General features: G+C 48.3%; 1 protein-coding gene across 1 annotated transcript in view; it reads right to left on the bottom strand.

The window, feature by feature from the left end:
• The window catches only part of PEF1 (penta-EF-hand domain containing 1), a 103,808-nt gene that overhangs the window by 52,181 nt on the left and 31,489 nt on the right, over positions 1-20,138 (bottom strand). The gene's annotated exons all lie outside the window — the stretch shown is intronic.

Raw genomic sequence — 20,138 nt, 5'->3', positions numbered from 1 at the left:
TGCTAGCAGAAAACAACATAAGAAACAAACCTAAGGTGCATGAAGAGCTCAATAACAATACTGTTAACAAAGACTAGGCATTGCAATGACAAAAGTCCTCTTTATAGAGCAAAGATAGCGCTTGATAGTGCCGATTGTACGGAGGGTCGTGACTGCGCCCTAGATTCTCATCACTTCCGTGCCCGGCAACATTATTTAAAACACATAGGGTCCAGAACGCGCAGCAGACGCGCGCAGCGGGCGCGCCGTTGGCAAGCCTGTCTGCGGCCAGACCGCTGCCAGCGCCAGCAACTATGCGCGACTGTCAGGCGGGGAAGAGATCCTGCTGGTCGAGAGATGCCCTGCTCGCAATCAGAGGTAGTCCCTGCCCCAAGGCACACAGTATTAATGTTGCCAACGATAGGAGGCTAGAGATCTGCTCTGCTTGCACATGGGAGGCTGGGTCACCCTTGGGACAAGTGCGGTTAAATGTAGTGGCGGGCGACATTCTTAATCAAGGTGTGAATCCAGCCAGGATTAAGGTTTGTTTGATAAATTGCAGATCTCTGATGAAGCATGCAGAGGATATATGGCTCCTGCAAGTTAATAAGGAGTGGGATGCCGTTTTCCTAACTGAAACATGGGTGAACTTAGATTCTGTGGCATCAATAGCCCTAGCCATCCCCAGTGGCTTTAAGCTGTGCCATGCCAATAGGGAGAGTGCAAAAATATGGGGGGGGGGGGGGGGGGGCAGGGGGGTTGATATTATTTTTAAAGACTCCTGGGTTCTAGCAGCCTCAGGTCTTCTGAATCTGAAGGGGATAGAGGGTCTGAACTTCTGCTTGCAAATTGATCCGTCAACCTCCTTTTCTGGCATCCTTGTTTATAGGCCACCGGACTGCGCTCCTAAGATCATCCAGGAGTTAAGCAATTATATTACTCAGAAATCAATAATGTATGCTAATTTCACTGTTCTAGGGGACTTTAATTTACATGTTAATGATGCTACCTGTACCCTAGCAGCTCAGCTCGTATTGTCTTTAGGGGTGGGGGCGAACCTCATCCAACATGTTTTAGCCCCGACACAAAGCTGGTCATACTCTGGATCTTATATTTTCCAACATAGCCTCGCTGAGCACAGCTACCCCGATTAAATTAACTTGGTCAGACCACTATCTGATTCCATTTTGTTTTAGGGTGGACAGACTTGGCCAGAAGAGAGGCAACCAAATCTATAATAAACGTAGCTGGAAAAACCTGACAGTGGAGAGGTTGGACCCTATCCTACAGGCCAGCCAACCACTATTTTTAGCTGACCCCGATAAAGATGCCGTGGCTTTTAATCACTGGATCTTGACAGCTGTTAACTCTGCAGCCCCAGCCAGATCCGCCAGATCAGCAAGGCTCTCCCCTTCTGTCCCGTGGTTTACGGAGGCACTTAGGTCGGCAAAGAGCAAGTGTAATAGACTAAGGTCAGTGGAGAGCAGGTTACAGTGAGTCGGCCAAGGCCACCTATAGAACAGCTTTGAAAGAATTTCACAGCCGGATTAGGGCAGCTAGGAGGGAATTCATGACCGACTGCATCTTCAAGGCAGATAATTCTACTAAGGAGGTGTTTAAAGTGGTCCAAGTCCTTCCTTAAACCTAGTGCCATAGAGATTGCAGTTGAGCCTTCTCTTGCTCTGTGCAAAAATATATCCGATTTCTTCCACGATAAAATTTGGGAGGTATATAAATCATTCTCTGTCTCGGTGGAGACGGAGAAATATGACAAGAGAAAGGCGCAAGCTACTGAACGGTCTCTTACAGAGTTCATGATTATTTCGCAACAGGATGCCTTGGCAGAAATTTTGAAATGTAAATCAGGGGCACCTGATGATCCTTGCCCCCCTAAATTAAGGAAGGTGATGGCCCACTCCCGATCATACACTCTGTCGTGTATCTGGAATGCCTCCCTGTCATCTGGCATATTTGGAAACATGCCAAACTGGTGCAGCGGCAGCTGACCTGTTTTATTGAAAGGGAGGGTCTCTTACATGACACTCAATCTGGCTTCAGGGCAGGTTTTAGTACAGAGACTGCTCTCTTGGAGGTGACTGAGGTGGTAAGACAGGCGGCTGACTCAGGGGCATCCACGATGTTGGTGCTCCTGGATTTGTCAGCGGCATTCAACACCGTCGACCATTCCCTACTGGCTGGGAGACTGCGGGAACTGGGCATTGGTGGTACGGTTTTGGTCTGGCTGAAATCCTATTTGGGTAATCACACACAGAAGGTTACTCTCCAACCATTTCTGTCCAAACCAAAACAGCTCTGGTGCAGAGTTTCCCAGGGGTCAGCCTTAAGCCCCCTTTTGTTCAATCTGTACCTGGCCCCTTTGCTCTCTCTGATAGCCAACTGGGGGGTCAAAGCGATCTCCTATGCAGATGACACCCAGTTGGTCTTCACCTTCAAAGAGTAGACCGAGGCCGCTTTTGAGAATGTCAAGGGATGCTTAAGAGACATTGCGCTATGGATGAACTGCAACAAACTTTACCTGAATGCAGGTCCGGCTCCGGGCCTTTGGTGGCCTACAGAAATGGGCCCTCCCCCTTCCCCGGCAGATTGTATAAAAAACCTAGGAGTGAAGTGGGAGGCTGACCTTTCATTCTCGGCACAGATACGACAGGTGATAGCTACCTGCTTCTGCAAATTGAGGAATTTAAAGGAATTCCTGCATTTGCTGCCAGAGGAATGCCGGAAAAGCATACTACATGCCTTAGTGACTTCTAGGCTGGACTATGCTAATGGCCTCTATCTGGGCCAACCAAAGTATTTGATCAAGCACCTGCAGATGGTGCAAAATGCGGCTGCGAGGCTAATTAGGCGAGTACCTTTTCGCGAACATGTCTCTCCGCATTTAAAAGCACTTCACTGGCTCCCAATAGCCAGGAGAATTGAATTCAAGGCATGGACACTGGCATTCTGAGCTATGCATGGAACATGCCCAAACTATCTAAAACAAAGATTACGTGGATATAAGCAGGATAGATCCCTGAGGTCCAGCTCACAATGTTTACTGTGTATTCCCCACTTCAAGAAAGCACGCATGGGGGCAGATCCTTTACGCTTGGAGCAGCAAAACTGTGGAATTCTCTGCCAAATAACTTCAGTTCCATAGAAACTGAGACCCTCTTTAGGAAAACGGTTAAAACCTGGCTCTTTGTGGCGGACTAGAGTCCGGAGACCGGGTTTCTTTTTCCTTCTGCTGCTGCACTACTGATCTCTTCAGCGCCGGGACACCTCTGTTTAAGGTAGCTGTTGCACTATACAAGTTTTATTTTTTATTTATTTATTTTGAAGGTTTTATATAGCGCGAACAAGACTCTTGCGAGTATCGGAGCGCTTTACAGGATGGAAGGAGGCAAAGTATAGTATACACAGACAACAGACAATAAGAAAAATAACAATGAGTAGATATAGAGTTCAAGTGAATTTAGCCATGAGGATAGCTTTCACTTCTCTTTTGAAGGATGAAGTGGAAGGGTTCATTCTTGTTTCACTGGGCAAAGCGTTCCAAATCTTCGGAGCCATACCCGAGAAGGAACGGTTATAAGTTTTTTTTCTTGGCAAATCGTTGAGGTTGTAGAAGAAGGGTTTTGGCACTCCTAGAGGCTCTGCTGCCCGCAGAGAGAACCAGTTTCTGTGCTAGGTATTGTGGGGTTTTGTGGTAGAGGGCCTTGTGCGTCATGCAGGCAATTTTTAGGTGAATTCTGGCTTCAAATGGAAGCCAGTTGATGGCTCTCAAGTCAGGGGAGATGTGAGCGTTTTTTTGATCCTGTGATGAGTCTCGCAGCTGAATTGATCGTGGCTCTTAACGGTGCTGTTGAGGATCTTGGGAGGCCGCATAGGGTAACTGCTCCGTATTCCACTCGGGGAATTACTAGGGTTTGAACTGCTTGTTTGAAATCGTGTGCAGGCAGAAAGGGTTTCAGTTTTCGCAGGGTCTTTAGTTGGAAGTTAGCTCCTTTAGTTGCGGTGCTAATGTGTTTTTGCATCTATAAGTTACTGTCTAGCGTTATCCCCAGAGATTTCGCTGAGTCGACTATGAGCGTGTGACCATTTAGAGCTGTTAGGTGCTTCATCCAGTCCAGGATAGTGTGGGTTTTGTTAGGGGGGGGGCGATTAAAAGGAATTCCGTTTTGAGAGAATTAGGTTTCAGATGGTTTTCTGCCAACCATGTTTGGGTTTTTTGAAGTGTGGTGTTGAGCGATTTGATGTCCTCTAGTGAGTGTATCTTGATGTATATTTGTGTGTCATCTGCGTACATGTGGAAGTGTATCTTGGTAAGGCTTAGGAGATCTGTGAGAGGTTCCATGAAGAGGTTGAACAAGGTGGGTGAGAGAGAGGAACCTTGACGGACTCCTAATGTGACTGGCATAGGGTTGGACAGGGATTGGTTGACCTTGAATCTTTGTGTCAAGTGTCCGTATTATTATTATTATTAGTAGTAGATCTCCCAAAGATATATGCCGGGAACAAATTCTGACCTGACAGAGTGCGAACTAGTATTCAAGGAATGATTGAGAGAAGCTCACAGTGACGTCAGTGAAATAGAGATTTTAGATTGATGGACAAATTATGTTCTTGTATAGTAATTCTGTACTGCATACATTGAATCCCTGATCTAAGTGCCTGTGAGATACACTTGGCAGTGTCCACGGTCTCTTCATTTCTGTACCCACTCTTTCATTTCCATCATACATGTTCTTTTAAGACTAGTATGAAACTTTTTAGATGCACTTCACAAAATGCGGAGACTGCATCTCACAAAACGTTAAGTTCCCAAATACTAAACAAGCACTAGAAAGCTAATAGGTCTGGGCATGTGATGCAGGCAGTGTTTTTTCTATTTCAACTTATTTCTACAAACATGAAACTATACAAAAACAATCTATCAAAAATATATTTAAAAAAACTAAAAAGGAATGGGGCGTGGCCAAAATGGCGGCAGAGTAAGTTGTGCTTTCGGTCCTCCACCGCCAATGCCTTCACTTGCAGAGCTTAGCGGTGTTCCGGGTCCACAACTGGCAACAAATTCCCCCTTCCCAGATTGCAGAGACAGCCCGGTAGCAACAGAAAGACAGCGCAGACCTGCCGAGACATCTTTCGATTGCCGTAATGTCCGGATCGGCGAGCAGAGCGAATACCAAAATGGCAGCCGCCTAGGCATTACAGCCCTAGCCACGCTGCAAGAAGACCTCCTGCTGCTCCTCAAAGGAGAATGCGTGCGGGTTGGCTACAACATATCTAGGCCTCACCTGCCCCACAATAGAAGCCCGTCCCGGCCCTCCATTACTGGCAAATTCCTGGGTAAGATCAGCGGCCTCTGGGATGCCGCCCAACGACGCACAAACCTGACTGTCAGGGGTTTTCTGCGTTGAATCAAGGACCAAGGCTCCGCTCGTTGGCAGGCGCACCCGGAACCCTGGGCACACAAATCATGACCCTACCTCTAGAGAGTCTCTTTGACCCCCGGTGAGAACGTCACTCGCCAGCAGCGGGACCACAAAAGGCCCCCTTGGGCCCCTTTTATTACTGCTGCCGCCATCATTTCTGATCAGCTGCGAGGGGCCCCCGCGGGGAGAGTCTGAGGAGCATCCTGCCTGCACTGCCCAGAAGCAGTAACACCGGTGGACGCCCCAGGCCCCTTCCACCATAGCTGGCCACATCGCTCTTGTACAGCAGTCTGGAACTCCCAGGAAAGGAATCCGAGGAGTCTGCTGCCTGACCTGCACTGGCTGAAAAGATGACCTGGTGAGTGCAAAGGGCACAGGCCCATTACCCGAGGGGAAGAGGTGCCTGCAGATCACTTCTGGATGCCACCCTACCGGCTCTTCCTGAATAAAACATCTTGCGGGGGAGCGCTGGGAGACGGGCCCTCCCACCTGCCAGGACCCGAGGGATTTAGACAGACACACATTACAACACCCCCTCTGCTATGGCACCAGCTAACAATAAATGAGCCCAATCAGTGAGGGAAATGCGCACCCACTCCGCTTCCTGCTAAAGACTCTGTCCCTCAGTTACAGACCCTTACCCAGACCGAAATGGAGGGGCCTCCAACTTCAGCCTGGCCCTGTCGACACAAGCGTTCTTAGCCTCCCTTTTCGACTCGCTAAAGACCAATACCCAAGCTACAAAAAAGGACCTGTGAGATCTACGACAAGACTTGCCCTCTGTGGGAGAACGGGTGTCTATCCTGGAGGCTAATGAGAACATGAAAGGCAAGGAAGTTGAAATGCTGCACCAAGAAATAATCCTCCTTCACGAACAACACGACCTCAGTGCCCAAGCAGAAGACCTCAAAAATAGGTGCACGTCTTACAAATTAAAGAAGACATTCTGAAGAAAGTCAAGCAATCTATTTACTTCCGCGGCCACACCATCAGACTTTTTCAGTATATCTCACTACTCACTTTCCAGCGCCGCAGGGAATTTAAACCAATCACCGACTTCCTATGCTCCAAAGAGGTGTCCTACGACTGGGGGCACCTCTTCAGGCTGGTTTTCCACTGGGAGGGTCAGCTCCACAAACTCAAAACACTCAGGGACGCCCAACGTATTCTAGGCCTGTTAGACGAGCCATCTTTTCAATCCACGCTTAGATCTCCCCGGAGGTCCCCAACCCAAACACTGTCCTGGCAGAAAGTGCAAACACCACCTCTGCCCTGGGTGAGAGGATTGCACCCAGGAGCTCCGGGCAATGCTGGACAGCCCGGCTTCAGGTACAGGCTGGGCCATCCTGTGATGAGCACCCCACTCTCAGTCTGTCCCATGTCAGCCATCGAAAGGAGAAACAGGAGAGCTTAGAACAAAGTCTTAGAACTTGAGGCCATACACGTACACAATGGGGCCCCAAGGGTGCGGTGGGAACTGGAAAAAATACTACACTGCATGCGTCTAGATCTAGATAGGGCAGTTTATGCAATGGCTGAAGCACAAATTCTACTTTAGGGAGTAATCAACGTGGCCAGATGCTTGCACACCGCATCCGGGCCAAAATCCATACAGGATCGGTCCAAGTGATTTGACCCAGCACATCCACTGAGGCGCACACAGATAACCAAATTGCATCATTGTTCCAGAATTTCTATAGCACACTATACACAGCCTCAGATAGCACTTTCCGATGACTTCTCGGGTTATCTCGGGGACAGCCTGCTTACCACCCCCCCCCTCCCCACCCCCCTCCCCCTTTACACGCCACGATTCTGAGACACTAGAGAAACCAATACGAATAGGAGGCGGCAATATCAGCCATTGCCCGCCTGAAACTGATGAAGTCCTGTGGTCCCAATAGCTTGGCCCCACAATTTTATAAGGTCTTTTACCGTGACCTAGCCGCAGTGCTCACATGCCTTTATAACTTCTTTGCCGACACCTGCTCCCTCACTGACTCTATTTTAGAAGCCTCAATCCCTGTCATTTCAAAGCCCGGCAAGGACTCCGCTCTCTGCGGGTCCTTCAGACCCATCTCTCTTCCGGTTATTGAAGCCAAACTATTTACTAACATTCTGGCCCACCGCCTCAGCTCTGCTAATGCTTGACTTGATTGACCCAGATCAGACAGGTATTTATTCCCACCCGTCAATGCCGAGATAACACCAAACGCATTTTACATGCAATGGACAAGATCCATAAATCCCAGAAAAAAACTCTTTTCCCTATCAACACCGAAAAAGTATTTGATAGAGACCATTGGCCCAGATTGTTTGAGACCTTGGGGCACTTTTTGGCAATAAATATCATAGATGGGTCCGTAGTATCTACAGTGCTCCTAGGGCAACAGTGAGAGTTAATGGGGTAATGTCCCAGCCTTTCCATATCCAACGTGGAACACGACAGGGATGTACCTCCTCCTTTTCACCTTATACATGGAAGCCCTAGCCCAATGGATAAGGTCCAACCCAGTCATCTCTGGAATACTGTACGGCGGAGACCATCATCTCATTAGCCCCCACGCTGACGACGGGATTCCAGCCATCATTGAACCAATGTTGTCTCTCCCTGCCCTCGTAACAGAAGTTCATACTTTTGGTTATCTATCAGGTTTTAAGGTAAACATACAAAAGTCCCAGATCTTAATCCTCTCGGTAACTCCACCTCATGAAGCTCATCGAGCTCACTTTTTTTTGGAAAACTTTATTGCGCAAAACAATATCATTACAAATATGGGCCTACAACCGCAAGGGCCGGCCGCTAGTATATACAAATCAATTGTCTGTCGACAAAAAGCAGCGACTGGTCCCCAGAGGCCCAGCAGAATTACAGGATATATTCTCGGCAACTCAGAAGATAGGCAGGATACCAATATTTTAAATTTTTAGAAAAAGGAACCAACAGAAAAACAATGAAACAAAACTCAAGGCGAGAAACATTCTAAACGGTGTCGAGCTCCGAAGGGGGGGACCTGCCATACCAGGTAGAGAATCAGGAGGACAATAGAGATGACCAGGGGGGGAGGCAGTGGGGAAGTCAGGACAATCAGCAAAAGGAGTACAGTAGTCTAGGAACCTCAGGATCAGGGGGACAGAGAAATGTCAGGAGTGTCCTCGAAGGGGGGCGTACAGATGTTACCTCGGTAGGTGTTCCACTGGCCCCAAATTTTACTCCACGCCCCAGGCTTGCCCCTAGCTAGATATACCGTCTTCTCTCTAAACATGCACCAGTCCATGTTCTCCTTCCATGCTGACACGGTGGGAGGCCGTCGGGAACCTCAAAGCTGCGCAATATCCCTCTTTGCAATCATGTTCCCAAGTGCCGCCCACCGGGCCCGGGCAACATCATAATCATTCGGCTCCCACACATTCAACAAACATCTACGAGCCTCAGGCAACAGAGCGACCCCAGTGACACACTCCATTACAGCATGCACACGGTGCCAATACGCCGCAACCTCGCGGCACTCCCAAAGGATATGCAGGAAGGTGGCGCTCATTCCACATCCGCGCTTACACAACCCATCCGAAGAAAAAACCATAGCAACCAAACGAGGACCCGTCACATAAACACGGTGAAGAATTTTGAGCTGGACGAGACGGAGACGGGCAGGAATGGCGACCTCTTTCGGGGAGGACAGTGCGGACTGCCAGTCTTCGTCATCCAGCTCCAACCCGTCTCCGGTCCAGGCCTCCCTAAGACGCACAAGGAGATCCGCCCGATTATTAATTAATTTCTTATAAATCAAAGAAATCGTACTATCGGGCAGATGACCATCAAGTATACGGTCCTCGAGTGGGGAAGATACAGGGACAGTTGTACCGGCCGTGAAGACCGACAGCAAAGCGTGGCGAACCTGTGCATATCTGAAGAACTCCCTCTCACTCAACTCATACTCACTCTGAAGCACCGCAAAGGATTTGACCGCACCTTTTACCCAGAGATCACCCACTCTGCTGATGCCAATCGTATCCCAGTTTTCAAAACCTTTCGTTGTCCAGAGGCATCCCAACCGTTCCGAAGCAAACAAAGGGGTCGCTCGCGTCAATCGATCATTCCATCCCATGGCCACATTGGCATCCTTCCACACACGTACTGCAATCTTAGTGGGTCCCGTTAGATTCCTCCCCGCTGTCCGAGAGTAGAGCGCTCTGTTGAAGTTGCCACCAGGCAACTGATATTTGTCCATCTCGAAAGCCGGATTTGGACCGGGTGCATACGAAGCATGGTTGATGGCGGACAACTGGGAGGCCCAATAATACCCCCTGATGTCCGGGAGCGCGATGCCCCCGTCATACCAGGGGAGAGTCAGTTTTGCGAGAGCGATCCGTGCGCGACCATCCCAAACAAGTCTCCTCTGTAAGCCCTCCACCTCCCGAAAGTAGGCCACCGGAATGATATCAAAGGAGTTCTGGAGTGCGTAGAGAAATCGGGGCAGGGACATCATTTTAAAGAGTGCCGCTCGACCGAGGGGCGACAACGGCAATCTACGCCACCGGGCCATGTCCAACTTCAATCACCGGAGAGGAGGAAGGAGATTATGCTCGTGGCGGACCGCCGGGTCCAACGATACATAGACCCCCAGATATTTGAAACCGGATTGCGAAATTTGAATGGGAAACCTATTCGGTAAGGGGGGGAAGGCCACCGGAGATGACATACACACACGATTTAGACCAATTAATGATCAACCCGGAGTTTTTACCGAAAGAGGTGAGGACGTCAAATAGAACGTTAAGGGATTCACGAGGGGAGGTGAGGTACAAGAGAATATCGTCAGCGTACAACGAGACCCGGTCTTCAAAATCGGGGGCCCACTGAATGCCCCTTATCGAAGGTGCCCATCAGAGCCAGGCTGCAAGTGGTTCTAGGGCAAGAGCAAAGAGCAGGGGGGACAACGGGCACCCCTGCCTAGTACCCCTCCCGAGAGCGAAGGACTAGGACACCCTACCATTGACAACAACCTGAGCCAGCGGATCCGTATATAAAAGTCTCACCCAACTGATAAATCCCGCACCGAAACCGAATTTCGCCAGAGTGGCCCAAAGGTACGGCCATTCTATCGTGTCAAAGGCCATCGTGGCGTCCAAGGAGGCCAGGATGGCCGGCTCGGACAGAAACTCCGCCCTGGCAAGAACGCCATGTAAGCGCCGCAAGTTGAGAGCAGTGTTCCGGTGTGGAATGAAACCAGATTGATCCGGATGGATCAGGTCACAAATGACAGGGAGTAGGCGATTAGCGAGGACCTTGGCGAGAATCTTCGGTTCAGCATTCAGTAGGGAAATAGGCCTGTATGAGGCACAACGATCACGAGGCTTGCCCTCCTTAGGAATCACAACTATAGTAGCCAGACGCTGGTCACAAGGGAGGGAGCCAAGATCACGCGACTCCATAAACATATCACGTAGAAACGGTGCGACTTTATCTGGGCCCAATTTGTACAATTCAATCGGCAATCCATTTGGGCCCAACGCTTTGCCAGAACGGATCGCGGTCGCAATCTCGTCGACCGACAACGACGCCTCCATGCACTCTCGATCCTCTGCAGACAGGCAGGGCAGCGCAATGTCCCTCAACAATAAACGAGAGTCATCCTCATCCCTATCGGACACCGGGGAGTAGACCACACGAAAGTAGTCAGCAAAACACTCCACAATCTCGCCAGGGTCAGTCACATTCACGCCGTCAGAATTCTGAATCACAGGGACCACACGATTCGCTCTCTCCCTCTTATCAAGCCAGGCAATCAATTTACCCGCCTTGTCCCCAACATCATACAGTCTACCTTACTGTTCCCTGTACATTGTCTTGGCAGCATCGGTAACAAGGGATTTATATTCAAACTGTTTCAAGCTAAGGGCGTGGAGTCTATCCTGGGTGACGCCTAAGTCTAGATCAGCCTCCAACTCCAGTATTTCGGCCTCCAGCCTCACGACCTCCCCACTCCTAGCTTTCTTGGTCTCGACTATTAAAGATAGGGCCTGTCCACGAATAACAGTTTTGAAGGCTTCCCACAGGGATATTGAGGACAAAACAGACCCCTCGTTCTCCAGGAAGTAGTGGTCGAGCGACTTTATGAGGTTGTTGCGGGTCTTGGGGTTGCGCAGATGCCACGGATTGATAGGGGCGATCCGCCCCGCTGCGTGCATCCCCGTGTCGAAAAGAAGCCACACAGGGGAGTGATCTGAAATGCCCCGGGCCAAGTGTCTGACCTCCCCAACGCAGGAGGACTGGGCAGCGGGCATGAGGAAGTAATCAAGCCTGGAGAGACTCCCATGAGCCCCGGAGTGGAAGGTGTAGTGACATTGCGTCGGATGCATTAACCTCCAGCAACCCACCAGACCAAAGGTGTCCAAGAACCCACCAAGCCATGATTGGGAAACGGGAAGGGCCCTGGGGGGGTGGCGGTCCAGGTCGCCGGATAGCACAGAGTTAAAGTCCCCACCCATGAGGAGAAGACTATCAGGGAGCTCCAGCAACATCCGACCGACATCAGAGAAAGTGGAGGTCTGGAGGCCCGGGGGAACATATATCGTGACTAAAGAAAGAGTCTTGCCCTCCCACCTACCGGTTAGGGCGGCGTAACGCCCTCTGTCATCAAGGATGACATTATCGATCTCTAGTGGGAAGGAAGACCGGACCAGAATACCAACCCCTCGGGAACCAGTGGTGAACCCGGAGTGTGCAACCAATCGGTATCCCCACCTATTCATAGCATGACACACATTGCCGACCAAATGCGTCTCCTGCAGGAGTACCACATAAGGAGTCAAACAACGCAGATATTGCAGTACAACACCCCGTTTAATACGATCCCCCAATCCATTGACGTTTCAGGATATCAACCTCAACCCACTACCCCCCCATCCCCGCAAGTGTTGCATGAGTCTCCCCACAAAGAGCAGGACACCTGAAGCAGAGGAAGAAACAATTTGCCGCCTTGAGAAAAGAAAACACAAAGACAAACACCCCCCTCCCACCCCCCAACCGAAACCCGTTACAACTCCCCCCTCCCTGCACCCCTGCAGACTGAAAAGCCACCCCAAAATGCAGTGTGCCTGTCGCCCTAACACTCCCATTCTACAAAAATACCCCGGAGGAGGAAAGAGGCTCGTCTCCGCCCGCCACCCAGACATGAACTACCATAAGGAAAAATATACAAAAAGGATAAACCCCAACTGAGCAATGTCAGATTGTCGGAGGTTAGGGACCGAGAGGTCACTTTTGTGTAGGCTCACCACCTTCGGCACCGCCAGGGTGCTACGTTCGATCGCCCCGACCAGGCAGGGAATCCAACCAGTTACTCACATTGTCCGGTTGCTCGAAAAAGAAGGTCCGTTCCTCATATTCCACTCGAAGCCTGGTAGGGAAAAGCATTGCGTACTTCAATCCCAGGTCCAGGAGACGTCGCTTAACCCCCTGAAAGCCCATCCTATGTCTCTGGACAAGCGGAGTGAAGTCCGGGAAAAAATTTACAGAGGAGTTTTCAAATTTCATCGGGCCGTGCACTCTCGAAGCCTGCAAGATCCCATCACGGTCTCTGAAATGAAAGAGTTTTGCGATGATAGGCCTCGGAGGAGCGCCCGGCTTGGGCTTACCGCCCAGAACACGATGTGCACGCTCCACAGCGAAAAACTTGCTCAGTCCAGAAGGGGCAAGATGGGTGAGGATTAGGTCTTCGACCAGGAGGTCAACCGAATGAGTCGCGGGATTCTCTGGAACACCTATGATGCGAATGTTGTTGCGTCGTGCCTTGTTCTCGAAATCCTCCAGCCGATGGGACATCAGGTCGGTGGCCGATCTCAACTTGCCAAGTTCCGAATGGAGTTCCCACACATCGGCCGTGAGGCTGGAAGTCTTCAAATCCAATGACTTCACTTTCTCGTTAGTCTTAGACAGGTCGGCCCTGATTAGAGTGACATCAATGGCAACCGTGTCAAGTTTGCGAGCCAGAGCCTCATATTGCTGGCCGATGGTCTCCTTCATGCCGGTGATGGCGCCCATAATGTCCTGCAGGGACAAATCAACAGGAGCAGAAGGGTCGTCTCTGGCGTCCTCCGGGGTACGGCTGGAGAGCCCGGGGGATCCTTTGCCTTGAGTGTACCGATCCATAACGTTTGTCTGGAACGGTCCCCCACGAAGAGGCGTCTTGGTCTTCTGCTTCTCGGCTTCACCCCTGCCCGTCATGTTGAAAAATGCACCCCGGAGGGGCCCGCGAGACCTGGTGAGAATGGCCGCCGGCAGGTCGGGCACCAACCGATCACGAAACCGGCTCGTACGGCCCAGAGAAAGTCACGACTGGACCCAGGAGGCTATAGTTAGGAAGCAGCAATGACAGTAAATGGAGGCTGGATTGGTCCCCAACCGAGCGAAACGGTCTCTCAATCAGACCCTGCCAGGATCCGGAAACGAAAGCGAAAGTGGGGGTACGGCCACCGATGAGGTCCCACTGCCGTTGTTGTTCAACTACGTCCCGGATCCACAAATCGCCAAGACCCCGGCACGGCCTCCAGGTGGGCCTCAAAAGTTCAAAGTGCTGTAATTCCGGTTGCCCAAGTCCGATTTAAATTCTGGAAAGAGTTATGAACTCAGCCGAGGTTCACCTTCAAGAGTCCGTCCAAGAAATCAGGATATTATCAGGATAATTTGCGAGGAGCGGCGAGGGTCCGGGGAGCCCTGTGCTCACGCGACCATCTTGGATGCGCGCTAAGCTCCTCCTCCATCTTCGCTCACTTTTGACAGATTCTGTAACCTACCTTGGGATCAAGTTGGCATGGTCGGTTCCTAAAACCATCACACTCAACTACGTGGCCCTTACCTCTCAAATATTAGCTGATTTAGAAACATGGAGCCGCCTGCGCCTTTCATGGCTAGGCAGAATAGCTGCTATTAAAATGTCAATTTTGCCACACATTTTTTACCTCTATCCGGCCCTTCCACTGACTCCACCGAACCACACACTGTGGTCTCTGCAAATAGAACTTAAGTTAGCTGGGATGGGAAGAAACCCTGCCTTCAGAAATGCCTACTATTTTGTCCGTTTGGGAAGGCGGACTCGCAGTGCCCCTTCTACTGCGATGCTACCAAGCCTCTCAGCTCCACTTTCTAGTGAAGTGGAGCCATCCGCTCTGAGAAGCATTAGTGCTTCATGGACCAGGCAATAGCAGGCTCTTGTATTTGGAAAGAACTCTGGCTCCCCTGTAAGCTTAGGGCTTTGGGACTATATTCCTCACCGGTAACCGGCTCTGTTTTCAGAGTATGAGATGCTGTAGCGACCAAATCTTGCTTGGCCTCCTTTCCGCCCAATATAACCTCAATCATGGCTAACCCAGACTTTACTCCAGGGATGCAACAGGACAGGTTTTGGTGCTGGAAGGAGGGTGGTTGGAAATGCATAGGATGTATGTTCGATCTCCAAGGAATGATACCATTTGAACACTTAAAATAAGACTACGTCTGCAAACCGTAGCCAATACCTTCAGGTACGACAATAGGTGATGCAGCCCTCCATTAAGCCACAAGCAGAGAGGCTCCTCGCCCTTCGAAAAATGGGTACTCTTTCAAACAGATGAGTGCCTCATTAATGAGCTTCACTCCATGCTGGGTAAGGGGGTGTTACAGACTAGAACTGTAGGACAAACTAGATGGGAGGCTGAATTTGGTAGGGCACTCTGACAAAGACTGGGAAGATATCTACTGCAGAGCCCGGCACACGGCCCACAACATGGCAAGCACCAAAACTGCGTACATAATACTGTACTACTGGTACCGGACCCCATCATGGAACGCTGAACGTTCGAAAGATTGCTGGAGAGGTTGCATGGATTTTTTTTTTTTGTGTAAAATATGTTTATTAACATTTGAGATCATGCAAGCACATTACAGTCAGCAATCAACACTTACGTAAAACCTCCAAATGGACAGCCATCCTAGTACAGCCATGCCCAGTGGTACCTGATGACATACTCTCTGAATTATCGCTCCCCCTATACACCTTGCAATATAGCCTCTAGTAATTCCACCATCAAATCTCCATGCAAGGTCATGTTACAGGCATATGAATAGTAGAGCTCTCACTCAACAGGTCCAGTGCATAATCAATACAACTAATCCTAAATCGATCATCTAACTATACCGTAAAACATCCCCTCCCCCCTCCCTCCACCCCTTCCCACAACTCCTCCGGCATGACTCATTGGCTGACTATATATCAAGGCACTCAGTTCCTGGAGAGGTTGCATGGATACAGAAACCTTGCTCCATCTCCTTTGGCACTGTCCAAAACTAGCCCGCTACTGGGAACATATACTTAACGATACAGATCAAGCCTTTATTGCCACAAAGGCAAGGTTCCCAACTTGCACCATTCCAGGGCTTCCTAATCCCTTGACATATTCGCTTTGATCTATTAAAGTGAAACAAATTGCCTTAGCACTGGGGGCGGCCCCCCAGGTGATTCTCGCCTACGAGGCACCGATAGGATCCCAGATTACAGTGCTTGGCTACACAAATGATGGTTCATATTGGGAATGGGATAATTGTCCTTAGCTGTTGATCAAAAGGGTGACTCTTGCCCAATGAATTAACATGCCTAAGTTACCTTAAACTGCTCTGATTGCTCCCAGTGAGTGAGTCCACTGACAGCTCTGCCCCAGCATAATCCTACGACTATCACACACGCTTAAATCTCCATCACTTGCCTCAACATATTTCCTCCATAGACCACTTAGCTATACCTAATGAAGGAATTTGAGAAGTTGTTTGGGCTTTTTGCGATTTACTACATTAATTTGCCTCAGAAATGCTGCCAGCCTTAGGGTTGTAGGCAGACAACTGTGTTAACTAAAATATGAACCTTTAGATGGATGCTGCCGGGCCCCTTGATTGTAGGAGTCCAGCTGTGTATGTTAACAACTTGCTGTTGTTTTGAACAAACAGAAGTGGTCCATAAAAATAAAAAGGAGTGGCCCAAAAGCCCAGGTACACCAGTCTCAACAATGAAGTGCATTTCTTTTCAGGTGGCTTTGTATATATGTTCAGACAAAATGCCGATACTCACATGGCAAAACAGTCAATGGATAAAGTGGGCTGACATGTAGCCCATGATGGATGCTGCGATGAGCGTAAGAAAATGTGCATGACAGCTGAACAGACCAATGAATGAAGAGAGTTGACAGAAAGCCCCTGAATGTTTGCATAAATGTATGTATTTTTATTATATTTTTAGGTGAAACAGGAGTCTGGCATTACAACTACAGCTGCATCTAGATCGGACCCAACAAAGCGCTGCCAACCTAAAACACATTGAGGATCACGGCTAAAGTGAACTGCATGTAATGACAATAAGAAATGCAACACAGAGAACAAAAAATGAGATGTGGTAATCAAGTATTAAAACTAATTTGGGTTCACGTTTACTGAGCAATCACCACAGTTTGCGGAAGTGCCACTTTAACGGAGGTCAAAGGGGTAGTGTCGGGGCCTGTACACCTGGAGGAGAAAGTGTGACTTAGAACACACCTAAACGATAGTAGTTACTGTTATTTAGCTGTAGAAAATGAATAAACTGGTAAAATAATATTTTAATTTTAATGCCTATGGTATTTTTGAAGCCACATACACCTTTCTTTATGATAATTGCACTTAAAAAATAGAAGTATGTTTATCTCTATGTCTATGGGCATAATTTGAGTAACAACTGAGCAATTTACTGGATAGAGATGGCTGGCTATTTTTATTCATTTTTGGGAAAAACGTCAGGCCGGCAGCTTTTGAGTATAAACTACCAACGGTCACAAGTAAATTTAAGTGCCTTCAAACGTATTCATAAACTGGCTTTTGAGTGGCACTATATATGAATACTAATAATGCCATCTGCTTATATTAAAAGCTCACAGCTCTATGCTGTGGCAGAAGGAAGCAAACTACCCATGTCAATTGAGCAACACAATAGAAAAAGATATGACAGGAATGCAAAATTTGCATAATTTTCTTCCGCAAAACTACAACAAAATTATAGGTAATTATCCCAAATGTAAACCTGTAATTTCATGCTGTAGTTAGCAGAAAATGCTTCCTCAAATCATTTTTTGGCACAAGGACGTATTTAAACAAAAGCACTGCGAAGAACAGCCACTTATGTTCTGTTGTTCCTATGCGTTTGTAGTAATTTTTTACTGCAAAATGTGAAATTTGCTGTACATTCTTACCGCAAATGGCACTTAATTCACAATGTTTCATAACTTTTGAAATTTCACGTAACAAGTACAAAGCAAATTTCCCAAAATGATGCGAATTATGCCAACGTAATTTCAATATAACCCAGATATAAAAGATATCAAAAGCACTGAAATTCTTTCATGAAGCTGCAGTTCCTCGAGGCATTATTAGAGAGGTTTCACCCAAGTCAGATACAAGTGCTTGAAATGGCAAGCACAAATGTGACAGGCTGTGGCTTCAACTTAGAAACTTGTGTATTCTCTCTAGCTACTCTAATGACTAGTGCTGATCATCTGTAGGATAAATAAATATACCAAAGCTGGTTTATAGTGAGATGCCTAGTATATAGAAATACTTGACGGCACACTACTACACATAGGGACTAGCAGTTACTGGGAAGCACACGTCTAAAACGTTCTATTCTTGGGGAACTATTTTTTAGGTGTATGTATACATGTGCAACCGTTTGGGGAACTTTTTTTTTTCTCCAGGTGTATGTATACATGTGCAACGCAACGGATAAAGCAGTCACTCAAAGAGAAAGCTTCCAAAGGCTGGAGTGGGCTGGTCCACTGATTCATACTTTATGCTGTGGTGCATAATTTGAGTGGCGTTTGACATTTGAATAGAACAATGGTGAAAAAGTGTTGATTTAGGGCTCACCTGTAAACACACACATATAAGTGTTGTAATTTGATAAAATGTTTAACAGGGGAAACTGAAGGATGCCTCTGTTGTATGTTAACTGTTGAGGGGGACTGGAAAGAACATCTGTAATAGATGAACAAGCAGGATATTCATTGGCATACCGTGACCTTCAAACTTCAGTAGGCACAAGCGTACTACAAAATTGTCGTACACAAACAGACACAGGCAGCGACACTGTAAGCTCAACTAAAACACAAAGAACAGGCAGGAGCTATCCAAGTTTGATCAAACACCGATCAAATCCTGAAAAGACAGCAGCAGTGCATGGTTTTCCCAAAAAGGTACAGCACAAGTTAAATGCTGTCAGTCACTCTCAAATGCTCTCACTTCCGCTCTTCGGAGTTCAGTCTGTTAAACCCCCTCTACTTGGCCACTCTGTCTTTCCAAAGACACCTTCAACCTTGCCTAGCTTATGGTCAGACTGGAAACCAAAATCAGCGGTGGTAAAAATGTTTAAACCAGAAAGCCCCACACCACAGAAGACAACAGCTACATTGGAGCGACGATGGGTCTCATGGGTGGGTCTTGGTAGCTCAGGCAGATCTAAAAGCAGCCCCTTAGCCCTCCAGGATCCTGTCAGTGTGGCAGAATGTAAATGTCCTACCTCATCATACAATATGCTAGCCCCAGAAGGACTCAAAAGAGTCTTGCCTGTCCCTGAGAGACCCTTTCCCAACCCAGAGGAGCCCTTAGCAGGAGCTCAGATTACATAAAACGGCCCTCCCAGAACCTTGGCTGAGCCTCACGGACTCTCAACCGGGCTGCTGCATATCCAACCTATTCCCAGACCCTCAGTATAACCCCGCCAACCACCAAGACCTACTTTATGGGATCCGAGTGATGATCACCATGCCAGGAAGTGCATCTTTGTTGGCCCTCAGAGTCTGTCAACTGCTCATCAGATAGTCTCAAGGCACCTCAAACCCTGAGTTTCGTCTCTAAGAGACCATCAGTCCCTCCTCGTTGGCTCTCAGAGCCCAACCAACACCCTATACTAGGCCCCAGGATACTACACAGAACCATGACATCACATGCCCTCAGCTCCTCAAACCAGTTGCATTTTTGCATGCCATTTCTATCCACAGTAGTGATGTTAATGTGTCTTCTGCAGTACATGAAGTGTTACTTGCAGGTCCCAGGTTCAAATACTACTAAGAGGTCTTAGTGGATTGATATGTGTTGCAGATTCCAATCCTAAGAAAAAGTTTAGTGCCATGTTTTAAAATCTTTGCAAGAATTCTTTTTCAGAGCTGCAGTGGAGGCTTTTTTTTCTTCCACTTGTCCGCAAGTCCTAGAAAGACATCTCACTCCATCTCCAAATCGCCCCCTCACTCGCCGACTTCAGGAAGGGACCCAAGACCTAGCTCTTCGACTAAGGACCTCTATTCCTCAGCACCTGGATACAACCCCGGGTGATAAGCCGCACTATATAAATACAGACTGATTGATACAGACATTGATAAAAATTAATGTCATCAATTTAGTTATAGCAACAAGCATTGGCCTGGTCTATGAGATTTTTTGGTTTTGCTAATGTTTTAAGCTATGTTGCAAATGGCTGAAAGTAATGTAAAATAAAATGTATGGCACAGCCAGCATTGTCCGCGTTAGAACGATTTAACTTTTTCCAGTTGTGCTGGACTGAATCCAACACTGCTGTATCATATGGCTCAAATTAACATTAACAAAGCAAATAAATCTTGCCCAGGTGTCGGTCTGTCCAGATTCTGAAAAGTTTTAGGACCATACAA

The sequence above is a fragment of the Triturus cristatus genome, chromosome 3_2 (assembly GCF_964204655.1).
Source record: "Triturus cristatus chromosome 3_2, aTriCri1.1, whole genome shotgun sequence".
Classification (NCBI taxonomy): Eukaryota; Metazoa; Chordata; class Amphibia; order Caudata; family Salamandridae; genus Triturus; species Triturus cristatus.
Note: the sequence above shows the minus strand (reverse complement) of the source record. Positions and strands in the feature narration are given on the sequence as shown.